Source organism: Vicugna pacos, unplaced genomic scaffold (assembly GCF_048564905.1).
Source record: "Vicugna pacos unplaced genomic scaffold, VicPac4 scaffold_20, whole genome shotgun sequence".
Lineage (NCBI taxonomy): Eukaryota > Metazoa > Chordata > Mammalia > Artiodactyla > Camelidae > Vicugna > Vicugna pacos.
In genome coordinates this window covers 72318701-72334862 of record NW_027328741.1, presented here as the reverse complement: position 1 = coordinate 72334862, position 16162 = coordinate 72318701, and the positions used below count along the sequence as shown (strand labels likewise).

The 16162-nt window shown below is 32.3% G+C and overlaps 2 long non-coding RNA genes across 2 annotated transcripts; both read right to left on the bottom strand.

Annotated features, from left to right (window-relative positions):
- Nucleotides 1–8934: 8934 nt before the first annotated feature.
- LOC140693937 (uncharacterized) lies at nt 8935–12369 on the bottom strand. The gene is made up of 2 exons (XR_012069656.1): nt 12098–12369; nt 8935–9118 (listed from the first exon to the last, which is right to left on the bottom strand). It is a non-coding gene; the product is annotated as an uncharacterized lncRNA (long non-coding RNA).
- A 292-nt stretch (nt 12370–12661) lies between these two features.
- Nucleotides 12662–13922, bottom strand: LOC140693920 (uncharacterized). The gene is made up of 2 exons (XR_012069629.1): nt 13743–13922; nt 12662–12835 (listed from the first exon to the last, which is right to left on the bottom strand). It is a non-coding gene; the product is annotated as an uncharacterized lncRNA (long non-coding RNA).
- Between the last annotated feature and the right edge of the window lie 2240 nt (nt 13923–16162).

The following is a 16162-nucleotide window of genomic DNA, read 5'->3' as shown; positions in this document are numbered from 1 at the left end:
TTTCCACACACCTATGAGCAATGAATCTATGATAAAAAAGGCAAAAGTACACAATGGAGAAAAGACAGTCTCATCAGTGTGTGGTGTTGGGAAAGCTGGAAATCTACATGTAAAGCAGCGAAATGAGAGCATTCCCTGACATCATATACAAAAATAAACTACAAGTGTATTAACGACTTAAATGTAAGACCTGATACTATAAAACTGCTAGAAGTGAATATAAGTGATACACTATTTTTTATATATCATAGGAATATTTTCTTATATCAGTCTCCTAAGGCAAAAGAAATAAAAGCAAAAATAAGCAAGTGAGACCTAAACAAACTTGAAAACTTCTGCACAGCTAAGGACACAATCAATGAAATGAAAACACTGCCTGTGTAATTGGAGAATATATTGGCAAACAATGCAATGACCAGGGTTTAATAGATGTAGGTTAATATATGTAACATGGATTTAGGTTATACAACTCAATTTGAAAAGCAAAATTCCAATCAAAAACAAGAGCAGAGCAACTGAGTTAATATTTTTCCAAAGAAAACTTACAGATGAGTAATGGTCATGTGATAAAAATGCTCAATATAACTAATTATTAGATCATTGCAAATCAAAACCACAATGAGGTATCACTTCACACTGTTCAAAAGGCCATTATCAAAATGTCTACGAATGGAAAGTGTTCGAGATGATGTGGAGGAAAGAAATCTCTTGTACACACTTGGCAGGAATGTAAATTGGTACAGTTTCTATGGAAAACAGTATTCGGATTTCTTTAAAAACTAAAACAGAACTACCATATGAAACAGTAATACCTCTCCTAGGAAAAATCTGGGGAAAACCCCCTAAATTGAGAAGAACCAATGTTCACAACAGCACTGTATTTAACATGCAAGACTTAGAAGCAATCCAATAGTCCACAGTAGAGTATGGACTTAAAGATATGATGATTTTATAAATAGGCAATGGAATAATACTCACCCATGAAAAGCTATAACACATTGATATTTCAGCATCCTGAATGGACCTAGTAAATATTGTGCTTAGTGAGGAAACTTAGACAAAGACAAAAGTATATAATATAATTTATGTGTGGAAACTTAAGAATAACAAATATCTATGTACATCTATCTATAGCTATCTATTGATAGATGAGAGATAAATAGAAGGATAGATACATAGGCACATGGTAGATAGATAGATAGATAGATAGATAGATAGATAGATAGATAGATAGATAGACAGACACATAGATAGATTGATTGATTGATAGAGACGTGGCAGAAAGATAGAGAAATTAGATAGACAAGACTGAAACAGAATGAAAGATATGGAAAAAAATTTATGTTTACCAAAGTGGAAGGGAAGGACAATTTTATGGTACGATATTGAGAGATATATTGTTGTGTACATAAAGGAGAGAAGCAACAAGGATAATCTGTATAGATCAGAGAATTATACACAATAACTTAAAATAATTTAATGTTAAAAGTATTGTAATAATTTATAATGCAGTATAATCCATAAAGTGGTTGGAATCTCTATGCTGTACATCTGAAACTACACAATATAGTACATCTACTCTACTTCAATTAAAAATAAATCATCTCATGTATAATTTAGTCCTTTATCTTCTGATAGCAGCTTCCTTTAATATTGATTTATTTTTACTCTTTATCTTTTATGATTACTGTCTCAAATTATTTCTTTTACTCTAGTGTACATTACCAGAATGACGTATATATATTTATTGCCCCTGAATTCCTATTTTATCTCTTTAATTATTTTACTATAGTAGATTTTAAGAACATAACCAAAGAAACAGTTGCAAATTTCTCATGATGTCTGCTTAGCATTTTGTTCAATGTTATGCAAATTTTTGCCATTTTATATTCCTTAGAATACCTCTTTTCTGCACCCCGTGTAAGGTGTCTCAGTTTTGTTTTTTTCATCTCATTCAGGTTTTGTATTTCTGGTAAAGTCTTTATTTTCACTTTATATCTAAGTGAAAACTGTGCAATGTAGAGTACTCTTGGGAGAGAGATTCCTTACTTCAGTAGTTTGAAAATGCCATTTAATTTACCCTTGGCCTATGTTTTCTGCTGAGAAATCTGCTGAAAATCTAATGGGGGTTCCTTTGTAGATTATCATAACATTTTTTGGCTGCCTTTAAAATTTTACTCTGTCATTGACTAGCCAATTTGCATGTGACGTATCTTGAAGGAGGTCTCTTTGCCTTAAAGTTATTGGTGTTTTGTTGGCTCACGGACTTGTATATCAGTTCCTTACACAGGTTCGGTAAGTTATCAACTATTACTTCTATAAATAAAGCATCAGCTACCTTCTAAATTTCTTCTCCCTCCAGGATTTCACTCTAAAGTGCATTTCCTGAAAAAATCTGAATGGCTATTGTAGAATTTCCTCACTTTTTAATATCTTGTATCTCTGCGCTCCTCTATCATTTCTAGTTTTGTATTGGTGAGTTTGCTAATCTCTCTTCCACAAAAGCAGTCTGCTCCCAGTGCTTTCTGCTGCATTCTTCATCTCAGTAATTAAGTTCATCTGGTCCTCCAATAACGTTTGGATATTTTTTAGTTCCAGTCTCTTTGGTAATGTATTCCTTATCAGCATTTAATTTATTCCTAAGCTCACTAAACTGCTATCTGAGTTTTGTTTTTTTGTATTGAGTTTCTGTATGACAACTATTTGGATTCTCTATTAATTATATGGCAATATACCATGACTTTAAGTTTGTTTGCTGCAGGGTTGACATTGTGTGTGTGTGTGCGTGTGCTTATTCATGTGTGTCTGTGTCTGTTTTGGTGTCTGTGTCTGTGTATCTGTGTGTGTGCGTGCACAATAATGTTACTGTGATTGGTCATGATCTTGGTAAATTATTGCTCTCATGACACTAAATAACAGATTGGGAGTTGGAGCCCTTGCTTTTGTTTTCTGGTTGTTTGCAATATTGCACAATTTTTTATTTTACTTACCTGAGCTACCTCTGATAATATTTCAAAATGGCACTTTCCAGTCGCTACTGTCTGGATAAAACTTGTGCTTTCATTGTCACTTCTTAGAGTTCTCTGGTAGATAATGCCACTGTTGTCACTGGTATGGTGAACCCTTCCTTTCATCTGATATCACTTGGGACTTGTTTACAAATTGAAGAAATGTGTTAAGACAGGTGGGTATTTGGAATCAGGCAAGTGCCTTTCCCATGTCCAGTGTTGCAAGGTAACTTGTCTCCACCAATGTGAATGGGGAGTTAGGACAGTTTCATGAATGTTTGAGTGTCTGAAGAATGGAATTTCTGTCTACATTGTGGCTCCCTCCAAGTTACCTGTGACCATGATTGCTGGTGCAGTTGGAGGCCGAAGCTGTGTGAACCACTGAGACCCTGTTTCTACTGGGTTCTCTGAGCCTGTGGGCTCAAACAACCTAGTCAGTTGGCCTTGGTTGTAGGCAGCAAATCTGCTCTTCCTTCAGTTGAGTCTCCTTTATGTGTTTTAGCCCACCAAACTTCAGCTTTACACATGTGTACTGGAGTATTGTTTAGTGTTGTAGTTATTTTTGTTGAGATGTGAACGTTTTACTGACTGTAGATTTTAGGGGAGAGACAAAAATAGTTTAAACTTATGTCACTTTTGTCAAAGTATATACTTATTCATTTAAAAGCTTAAATTCTAATTAGGACATTATAAGAACATTAAAGAAAGTGAACAAATCACCTCCCTTAATGTCATACTACTACAAAATATTTTGATTTTCCTGGGTTATTTTCTTCATTGTTTTTCCCACATACATGCACATTTTACTAAAATATATGCCTATAATCCCTTTAAAATCATTTAAATTATTAAAATATTTCTCTGTGTTGTAAATATAGCCCTGTTGCTTCTCTAATGTATAACTGGTAGCTTGCACATTTCTGTCTTCACCATCCTTCTTGTCTGTCCCCAAAGGAAAGCACTACTTGGTACACTATACATATATATGTGATTCTGTTCCTGTTTCTTTATGATTATATCTCTTATATCTTTAGTTTTCTCATATAAGTGATAACTTAAAGTGTTTTTCTCTGTATGACTTATTTTTATATGTACAACGCCCTCTGGGTCCAGTCACATTTTTCCAAATCGCAGAATTATATTTTTTGATATGACAATGACTAAGTATTTATTATGTTATCTATATTTCACATCTACTTCAGCCAATCATCTGTAGATGGTTAGTTTAGGTGTGCATCTATCTTGGCTGTTTTAAATGATGATGTTAAGAACATTGGGGGTAATATATCTTTTAATATTAATGTTTTCATGTTTTTAGAGATTTATATCAAAAACTGGAATTGTTGCAACATATAATATTTCTATCTCTAGTTTTCTGTGCATTGATTACAGTTTTATAATTGTGGATGCATCAATTTATGTTTCCACCAACAGTGTACCTGGGTTCCCTTTTATCGACATTCTTATTAATGTTTGTAATTTGAAGCCTTTTTAATAGCCATTTTTGTTGCTATGAGATTATATTTCATTCTGGTTTTGATTTAAGATATCCCAATGAATAGCAACATTATGTTTCTTTTTATGTGAATGAAAATCATCCTCATGTCTGTTTTTGAAAAGTTTCCATGAAGATCCTTAATCTGTTTCAAAGTTGGGGCCTGTGTTTTAAAATATTGAGTCTACTATGCTACATATATTTTATGGAAATTATCACCTTGTTGGTCTCATTGTCTGAAATTATTTCTTCTGTTCTGTGTGTTGTCATATGTCTTGTAGAAGATTTCCTTTGTCTGCAAAAGGCTTTGCCCTTCACACATATACAAGAAGTAGAAACCATGTATCACGTAGTACATCTAATTTTTCCTACATAAACTTAAAACTGTTATTGATAATTCTACTTTTTTCTTTTCTTTTTCACTTAGGAGACAGATCAGCAATAAATATTGCTATGATATATCTCAAAGTCATTTCTCATCATGTTTTTGTTCTGAAATTGTATAGTTTAAGATTTTACATTTAGGAAATTAATCCATTTTTATCTTATTTTGTATTCTTTGGAAGGAAGTGCTCATGCATCTTCCTTTTACATGTACTGTCCTAGTTTTCCCAGAACTACTTGTTGAAGAGACTGCCTTTTTTCCATTGTATACTCTTACCTCCTTCATTGTAGACTAACTGACCATATGTGTGTGGGTTTATTTTCAGACTGTTTATTTTGTTCCATTGATCTATGTGTCACTTTTAGTGATATATTTTGATGTTTTGATTACTGTAGTTTTGTAGTATGTTATAAATTCAGGGAGGATTATACCCACAGCTTTGTTCATTTTTCAAAGATAATTTTAGAAAATTCGGTTCTTTCCCATTTTTGTATAAATTTTATTTTATACTCTTGTTTTGAGAAGTGACATATGGATTCTGTGTGAATAGAAATTTATTAAAAGTAATAACCTAAGAAAAATAGTAAAATGTGGAGGATAAATCATACAATATTAAACAACAAATGAATTTTGCTGTAAAAATCAAAGGAAATATATATAAGAAAAATGACAACAAAACCAAAGTCCAAGGGGTATAACAAAAGCTTATTAACAGGGATGCTTATAGCAAAATAATCCCACTTATACAAATAAGAAACATCTCTCTCTTATAACATAATCTTACAAACAAAGATGTAGCAAAATAAGAAAAAAATTGTTAGTAGAAAGAAAGAAAGCTGAAAAGTCAGAACATAAATAAATAAAATAATGATTAATAATAGAAACATATAATCAAACTAAATAATGCCTTTTGAAAGATAAATAAAATTGATAAACTTTTCCCAGACTCATGGGAATAAAGGATTACAGATTAATAAGCTCAGAAATAAATGAGAAGTTACAGCTTATATCAAAGAAATACAAAGCATCATAAGAATATACAACAAATTATTTGTAAATAAAATGGAAACCCTAGAAGAAATATACAATTTCTGAGAGAGACATAATCTCCAGAATGGAATGAGAAATAGAAAAAAAGAACAGATTAAAACTAATGAAATTGAATAAGTAATTAAACAAAAACTCCCAAGAAACAAAATTCCAGGTCTAAACAGCTTCCCAGGTAAATTCTGCCAAACATTTACAGAAGAGCTATCACCTATACTTCTCAGAGAATTCCAAAAATTTGTATAGGAAAGAAGGCTCCCTACCCCACCTTTCTGTATCACACTATTACTAAAACTGGAACAAATACCCCAAAAAATTACAGGCTAAATACTACTGATAAACATTGATGTAAAAATCATCACTGAAATGTTAGCACAATAAAAATTATATTAACAGGATTATATATTATGATTAAAAACATTTTAATCCAGGGATGCAAAAGTGATTCATTACCTACAAATTGATCAATATGATACACCAGAGTACAAATTAAAGAATAAAAATTATATAGTCTCATCAATAGAGTCATAAAATATTGTGACAATTCATTAACTTTTTAAGATTATATTTCTCCTCAAATTGGGCATGAGGAAACATACCTCAACACAGTTAAGGTCATATATGACAAGAACTCAGCTAACATGTCACTCACTGATTAAAAGCTGAAATCATCTGCTGTAAGAGCAGGGAGAAGGCAAGAATACTCACTCTTACCACTTTTATTCAGTATAGTATTGGAAATTCTAGCCATAACTATCCAAAATAAATGGAAATAAAACATAGCTAATTAAGAATAGGAGTAAAAGTATCTGTTTGCAAATGGCATCCTTTAAACTGAAATCCTATAGATGGCACCTCAAAACTACTAGGGCTTATCAATGCATTTGGTAAAATTTCAGAATGTAAAATTAACATACAGGAATCTTGCATTTCTGCACACTAGCAACAAGCTAACAGATAAAGAAAGTGAGGGAACTGTCTCATTTACAGTTGCATTAGAAAAAACAAAATTTCGAAATATATCCAAACAAGGAAGCAAAAGACCTTTACACAGAAAGCTATAAAATATTTATAACAGAAATTGAAGATAATGGAGACAGATGAAAGGATATACTGTGTTCATTGATGACGAAAATAATATTGTTTAAATGACAGTACTAGCCAAGAAAATAAATTAATTAAATCCAGTGAATATCAAAATACCAAGGGCACATTCAGAATTTAAAATAAAAAATTCTTAAATTTACATGTAAACACAAAAGAGTTGAAATCACTAAAAAAAAAGAAAAGAAAACAAACAATAAACAGAAACATATTTGACAAAGAATAAAGAGGATGTATCACTTTCTCTGATTTGAAACTATAATAGAAAGCTACAGTAATAAAAAGAATACTGTAGTGGAACAGAACAAAGAAAATAATGGAACACAAAGAATCCCTGAAAATGAAATCAGACAGTTATGGTCATTTAGCCCATTACAAAATATGAATATACAGTGGGGAAAGGTATTCAGCAGGCATAAGAAACTGGCCAACATCACAAACCATCAAAAAAATGCAAGCCCAAACACAAAAAGATTGTATGTCAGTCCTGTCAGAATGAATATTATCAAAAAGATAACAAATATAAGTGTTGGTGAGGATGTAAGAAGAACAACACTGATGCACTGCTGGAGTGAATTTAATTTGTGCTGCCACTGTGGAAAACAGTATGCAGTTTTATCTAAAAATTTAGAATGAAATATAATCCAACATTTCCATATCTGGATACTTATTCCAAGAAAATAAGAACAAAAACTAGAAAAGATAAATTCAATCATATATTCACTGCAGAATTATTTATAATAGAGAGGATATAGAAGCAAATTAAATGTTCATCAATAGATGATGGATAAAGAAAATGTGTGTTTATAGTATATATAAATACACATCTATAATTTTTATTTTTATATTTCATAGACTTATCTATATTTATATATATATATATGCACACACACAGATAAAATTACAATGGGTTATTACTCAGCTGTAAACCGAATAACTTCTTCATTTGCAAAATGTGTAAACAAAAAGGGTAATATGCTAAGTGAAATAAGTCAGAAAGAGAATGACAAATGCTGTATGATTTTACTCATATTTGGAATTTAAGAGAAATGAACATACCACAACTGAAAGGAGATATAGATATGCAAAGAAACAGGTTGATCACAAGAAGGAGGGAAATGGTGTGAGGAAAAAGAAATATTTGACGGAAATTAAGAGAAAAAGTTTTCCAGTTGCAAATTAAATGCGTCAGGGCAAGAAATGTTCTGTATGGGGAATAAAAAATAAGTATGAAATATTTTAAATAGCAAAATACAATAACTAGATATATTCTGGTGATCAGTTTGAAATTTACTAAAAATAGAAAAAACACTACGTTGTGTATGAGGATCAAAAACTGTTTATATATTTAAGTACACTTCAAAAACAAACATATTTTTGAAAAAAATTAGATTTGTAGTTAACAGAGGCAGGGGATGGGAAAAGAGGATTTGATTAATACACTCAAAACTACAAACCGCCAGCCGTAAAATAAATGTGTACTAGGGATGCCCCATAGTAACATGAAAATTACAATTAATACTGCTTTATGTTATATATGAATGTTGTTAAGGGAGTAGACCCTAAGTTTTCTCATCACAACCAAAAGACAAGTTGTAACTCTTTAATATTGTATTTAACTGAGATAATGAATTCTCCGTAAAGTTGCTATGATATTTATTTCATAATACTTGTAAATCAAATCACTATCCTGTACACCTAAACTTACACAGTATTCTACACCAATTATATCTCAATAGAAGCGGAAGGAAAAATGGAAAGTCAATATTCACATATTACCATGTCATTTCTCATGATTGTTTCTGCAGCAAGTAAACTTGAGTCATGATATACTTATCCTAGGTAAAAATACTAATAAATAAGTGATTCTAATAATACATGAAGATACTAATAAATTAGTGTTTTACCATGCCTTTATTTTCTTCATGTTAACAGACCACTGCTTCTGCAGGCATCAAAATTTCTCAATATACATTCATCTGATATTAGGGAATGGATACAAATTTGAAACTGGCTGCTCTTTCTGTGAGTGATAAAGTTCACTGTCTCTGACCAATGGTCTCATCTCCCCAATAGCATCTGTAAGAAATGAACATGTTAGGTTGCTAAAAATCTCATCATGGTAAAATCTCAGAACTCCTACAATTCTTAACTCTTTTGCAATGGGAATGTAATACTGACAAAGACTTGATTTTGGAAAACAATTTGGTGTTTTCTCATGGTTGTATTAGGGGATGTGAGGATAATCTCTGAGATCCACAACAAACATTCTTGCTCAAGTGCTGGGCACAGAAGTATAAAGGTTCTGCATTATTAGGACTGAAGACTGCTTTCAAAATGTTGACTACGCTCACTCTATTCCAGGTAGTACAAAAAATAAGGTTATTCAAATTTCTAGGTGAACAGGAATAAGTCAGTGGTTCAGTCCCTTTAAATTAGTCAAGGGGTGATCAAAGCCAAAATAAGTTGTGTCAACAATGAGAATTAGAAGAAAAAAGAAATTAGACATAAGCTTAAATTAAAAAGGAGACACTGTCCTGTGCTGGGCTCTGGGGACTGGAGAATGTATATGCCTCATTCCAATTCAAGGGTTCAGTTGATTGGCCCTAGCATCAGCTCGGAATTTAATGAACAGGTAACAATTAATATACTGGGAGAAACATAATATACCTCTCCCTGATCGGAAGAAAATCTGGTGGCTCAATGAAACTCTTAATTCACAGAGATTCTGCCAGTTGCAGAATAATAATTTACTGATGACTCAACTAAGACAAATTTAGTTACTGCTTAACAATCCATCTTCACACACACACACAGTGGTAGAGAGATTTGTAGTATTTAGTGGGAAGAGTTCTGTAGGCAGAGCTCATTGAATAGTTTTCAAAGCATCAGCCAACTTTTGTACTTTTGCCAATAGTCGAGATTTTCCCAGGTAGAAAACTACAGTTGGACAAACAATATTCATCTTTAGGATTTCTAATTTTGAGAGTAAAGTGTAGTTTTTGACTTATTATAGAACCTTGTTCAGATGATCACATTAAGACCCACTGTCTGATAAGAGAGATGGAAAATAGCTGCTGAAACAGCCCATCTGAACCACAGACTGCTAATGCAAGCAACAACGTAGCCACCATCAGAGTTGTGCTGACAAACTTAAAAGCTTGATGTTTCTGTTGTAGGAAAAACCACTGCTGTCCAGACAAAACTCTCCTGCTTCAAGTGGCCTCTTTTCTTCTCTTGGTAAAGGACATATTGGTGGGATTTTGCAAGATCTTACCCTGGCCCATTTGCCCTTTCTCCACATTATCAAAGGCTTTCTTTACAACTGGTGACATATTTTCAGGAATCAATGTTGTCATTCCAGTCTTATCAGCTGACACTTTCTGCATGATTATGAGCAGAAACCTTAGACACTCTGACGTTGCCTACAATTTTTCCATCACTTCAGGGCATTTCACATTCTGAAAATGCTTCACCTTTTGTTTTAAATTAATGGGAAATAGTCAAAGTCTTCCATGAATATTTTATATTTCCTAATATCTGCAGAAAATTGGTACTCATGCATTTGGACAAATTTTTAATTCCACCACCCTCACCTACTTCTAGTCCACACATTTTAGATTGCAATTTTGTTACTGAATACGATCACCCCAACCAAGGTCCTAGTACCTCTTAGATTCTTCCTGCGTGAAGGTTAGATAGGCACAAGTTATGGGGGGGTGCATAAACCTACATTAAATATTTGCAATATCACTGTCTCTTCTGGACAAATCTCTGATTCTAAGAAGTAAATTAATTAGAATGCAGTATAGTTATTAGTATGGGTAAGAGAATCAACTATTTTGGGTTGGGTGGGTGATGAAGAGACAGGAAATAATGAAGAAAATGAGAATGGAATGCTTTAGGCCTCTGGAGGCATGAATGGATAAGAAAATAATACTTTGTCTCCTGTATCTACCTCCAATTACTGTCTTGAGTGACTAGTCCTTGGGCTATGAAAAGAGCTAGTTTGTGGTGAAGAGTAAAGACCAAAACGAAATAGTTTGAATACCATGAGAGTTTTGTTGTTTCAGGAAAGTAGATTTTGCTTAAAGTCAACATGTATTTTTCATTCACTAAATTCTAATATGCATCTTGTGGCATGTGCTGTGTTTACTGTGCTGGTATCCAAGTTAGACAAGGAAAGGGGGACAGACAGAAAACATCTGAAGGAGGTAGTTTCTGAACTGAGACTGGGAAAGTCTAAGTAGGTAAAAGGAGGACACCCAAAGCCCAAGGATGAGCTGGAGCAAAGTGGTGAGGTTCCAGCTAACATAGTTGACAAGCATTTGCCTGGATGTATCTCAAGATACAGTGAATCATATAGATATGCCAAGGTAGGCAGAGTCCAGATTTATAAAGAAATTAGTAAACAAAGTTGAGTTTGTTTGCTTAGATTTGAAAAGGCATTAAGTGCCACCCTGAGGAAGTTAGCTTGTCTTTGGCTGGAAAATAAATGCAAGATAAATTATCAAAAAGAAAATATAGTGTAGAATCTTGAGGGGAGGAAATGAAAGCACCAATTGGAATGCTTTGAGAACAACACAAAGAAGACCATAGATAAAATTACTTCATAAATTCTACCACATGCTGATTGTGCCATCTGAGACTATATCATGTGACCTTTATGATTCCAGGGATGACATAATAAAGACCATGATCCCTGGGCCGGGTCCTGCATTTATCTTCTGTTGTAACACATCCTAACTTAACACTTTTCATACTTTCCAGGATGAACCAGAAACCACTTAGAACTTTTCCCTCTCTCCATGTTTTAGTCTTTTTCCAAATTCTTGCATTTTCTCTTCTTCCTTACAAGAAAATATTTAAATTAACTCCCATATTTTTCCATCAAATGTTCATATCAATCAAATATCTCATTTTTTCTTAGAATAGTAACATAGTCTCCCATTTAACACTTAACACTATTTAAAAAAATAAGGTAAATACAGGTATACATCTATGTTTATTGTTCAAATAAGAAAATTGCAGATATTTGTTGACATTTGCCAACCTCACTTTTAATCTTTGTTATCCTGCATAATCTGGTAGTCCGCTGGTAGATCAGTTGTGATTAGGATGACGTTCATATATTGAAGGTGTCTGATGAATTGTCCTTGAAAGAGAGGTAGCTGATGTATCAGCTATCACTGTCACTGGAAACCGTGGGTTTCTCCCTGGTTGAAGTTTAGAAAAACTCCCTTCATTGGCAGATATGTTATGATATATATTTGGAAAACTAGAATGCTCCAACATCTGTCCAATATAATTCCTCTGTATAGGAGATAAAATGCTGTACTGAGAAGTAGAATTTGTAGTTGTAATGAAGTTCACAACACGGCCATTTGCTTCAGTGTAGCTGCTTTGAGAGTGCCAGTGGACAGTGGTCAACTCATTTAAAATAGAACATTGATCCACTGCAATTTGTTCTGAGGGTCTAACTGACATTGATGATGGAGGAGAAAAATCACCTCTTATCGAGGTATTTGTATCACCAACTATGTGGCTAGAAGAGGGCTCCCTTATTAGAGGCATGTTTAAATTTGCAGAAGGTAAAAATGAACTTTCTCCACTAGTGTCAGCCACAAAACCAGAATTATGATTATCCATATTACCCCCTGCTTTATAGTGCTTCTTGTTGAAATCTTCAGCCAATGAAGACACCAGAGAGGCATTTTTAATCCCAACTCTTCTTTTTATTCTCACTAAAATCTGGGGACAGCCTCGTTTAAAATTTGGATGATGATAGAACTGCAGCTACAACCAAAGTATAAAGATTTTAGTAAGAATTTTAACCAAAAGACAACACTACAATAAGCATAACATATAAAACCTCAGATTTCACGTTTACTATCCAAAGGTAATATCATCAAAATATGAATATTGCTGACATTTTGAAGTTCCTTATTTGGAAAATACACATTTAAATAGTACAGTCATCAAATTTAAGAAGTTAGAATTTGCAGTAACGGTGAATGCCACTTTTGAAAAGCAGCTTTAATACCTTTATTTAGATTTCTGCTTAGATTCATAGTTGCCAGCAAAGTTTCTTATAATATGAATACATAAGGCACTGTCATCATGTTTTAGAAAAATTAAGCATTTTAGCCTTAGTAGTTTTATACAATTTTCAAATTTAGCTTTACATTTATATTACCATAGATTGATGCACAAAATAAAATTTTATATATACGTTACCAAGTGGTAACTAAAGTTTCTGAATACTTTGCTTAAAACAGAGACTTCCTTTTCTTCTGTCAGAAAGACAGCTAGACAAGCAGATCTTTAAATATTCTGTCGTACTTTACTAAACCCATAATGGTTAAGCTGTCTAACTTAACTTTTCATATTTCCAGTTTCAAATATTCTGAAAGGGGCATTTCTTAAAAAAACTTCCTTCTTAAAGACATCTTCACCAATCACTATGGAAGTTCCATTATCATCCCACCAGATGGATTTAAATTGGTCACTCCCAGCCATTTTCCAGAGTTTTCTGGGAAATTTCAGGGAACGAAAATAATTATCTTCATCTGGTTCAGGGACACAACGTGTGTAACATGGCCTTTTTATCAAGGATTCTTCAGACAAATTCTGAGAAGCATTTTCTTCAATCATAGACCTCACGTCCAAGTCCCCAGAGATTGATCACAAAATAGAGATCTACCGGATTTTCCTGAAGCAGTTGGTCCATCTTTACATGACACATCTTGAATTTCTGAAGAAACATATGCCAATTCATATAACTTTTTCTGCAGCTACTTTTCTAATCTGCATGATTTTGAGCACTGCAGCTTCAAATACTGCTTTGGCAGGCCTGAACAAATAAAGTGCTAGGCAACCACAATGGTTCTCAACCTGAGTAGCTGTGACATCACAAAACGACTGGTATCCTATCAACTCAAGTGTAACTTTCAGCCAGTGTTTACTTCTCATTCATTCAGTTAAAATGAAACATATAGAATGCTTATTTTTATACTGTGATCTGCAAATATTATTCCCACAAAAGCTTTTTAAACAATTAAATATTTGAGTCTTTTAATTAAAAACAATGTCCATAGTTTTGAACACAAATTTATGACAGATTTGTGATCAGAGTATAAATAATGCAGAAAATATATAAAATAATTTTAAAGTTTTGGAATTTAAAGTGAAATTTGTGTAAAACCTGTACAGAAAATGTATAACAATTTCATCATCATTTGTAATTAAAGTGAAAAATAATTTGATTTGGGAATGGAAGTATGTATTTATCTGTGTACTTTAGAATAAGTAGCTCTATATTCAAAACATGAGAAGAATAAATATCAGTTTATTTGTTATGTTTATATATAAATTTTTAATATTTAGGAAATAAAATTAGATTAAAATAATCAATCAAATTTAAGAAATCCCAAAGCGGAATTATTGTTTAAAATTGAAATTCAGTGCTATAATTGAAACAAATGTAATTTAATATTCTACTTCAAAATTGCCAAAGAAACAAGCTTATTGAATATTTACAAATGTTTATTTTTGCCATTCTTTCACTCAGAGGTTTATCGTTCCCTAGAAGTAATAAAATATCTTGTCATCTTTATAATCCATGCACTTGTGGCTTTTCTTAAATGTTCCAAAATGATGTTGATAAATAGACTTGTGCACAAGATCCTGGGTTCAATAAGCATTACCTCCATTAAGGGGCAAACAAACAAACAATCAAAAAACAAAGATATAACTGCATATGAAGGCTGGGTTGGAAAAGACCAGGTAATACATTTTAGGAAGCAATATTTTTCTCAGTCTTGAAACAGTTGGCATTGTTAGTATAATACGGCATTTTATGGCAAGTGTCTTGTTCACTAATTATAAATAATAGCTATATTCTGTGTCAGTAATCTGTAGTAAATCCAGTTCTACCAAAAGTTATATTCTTTATTTAGAAATAAATTCCATTAAACAGAGGCCAAATTCAAAATGAAAGATAAAATTTTTTAAACAAATAAATGTACCCTCAAGCTACAATGTAAATTTTTCCTTCAATATCTGTAAGTTCCATTCTAAGTAAATATTAGCAACCTGAATCCATGGCACATTATAAGTATTATAAACTGTAGTTTTGTTGGATTTAGTCCTGATTCATAAATATTATTTAACATTCACAAATGAATATATGTGATACCATCCCATTAAAAAAAAGAATTCAAAAAAACCTCAAAATATTTAGGAAAATTATTGACTGGTCTGATCTTAACATTTTTATAAAAATATTCTTAAATTCACTCTAGATTGAATGTAACTAAGCATAATAAAAGCCATATATTAAAAACCCATTATTTACTTCAATTTCAATGTTAACATACAGGAAAGTTTTCCTCTCGTCCAGTAATAAGTTAAAGATGCTCATTTTCAGAAGTCCTTAATTACACTACTAGAAGTCCTAACCAGAACATCTAGTCAAGAAATAATATAAAATTCATCAAACTTGTAATAAATCAGTGAAGGTTTTACAGATGACATAATTATGCCTAGATAGAAAACTCCATAGACCCCTCCAGTGACTGTTTGAAATAATGAACAAATTTAGCAAACTTGCAGAATATAAAATCAACACACAAATATCTGTTGCATTTTTCTATAGTAACAACACATTATCAGAAAGAGAATTTAGCAAAACAATTGTGTGTAAATTTATACCAAAAAGAATAAAATAGGAATAAATTTGATAAGTGAAATAAAAGTTCTAAACATAGATCTATATATTACAGGTGCAAAAAATATAAGTAAACAAAATAAATAGAAAGATATTCTGTGCTCATGGATTGTATACAATGTGAGGAAATATTTTAATCTATCTTTTACATGTTCAGTCTCCCCAGCAGTAATTATTGAGGAGAATGTCTTTTCTTAATTTTATACTCTTACTTCCTTTTTCATGGGTTGATTGATCATAGGTGTGAGAGATTATATCTGGTTGCTCTATCTATTCACCAACTGGTGTTGGGAAAACTAGATAGCAGCATCAGAGCAATGGATTTAGAACACTCCTTCACTCCATACACAAGAATAAACTCAAAATGACTTCAACAATTATATGTAAGTCAAGGC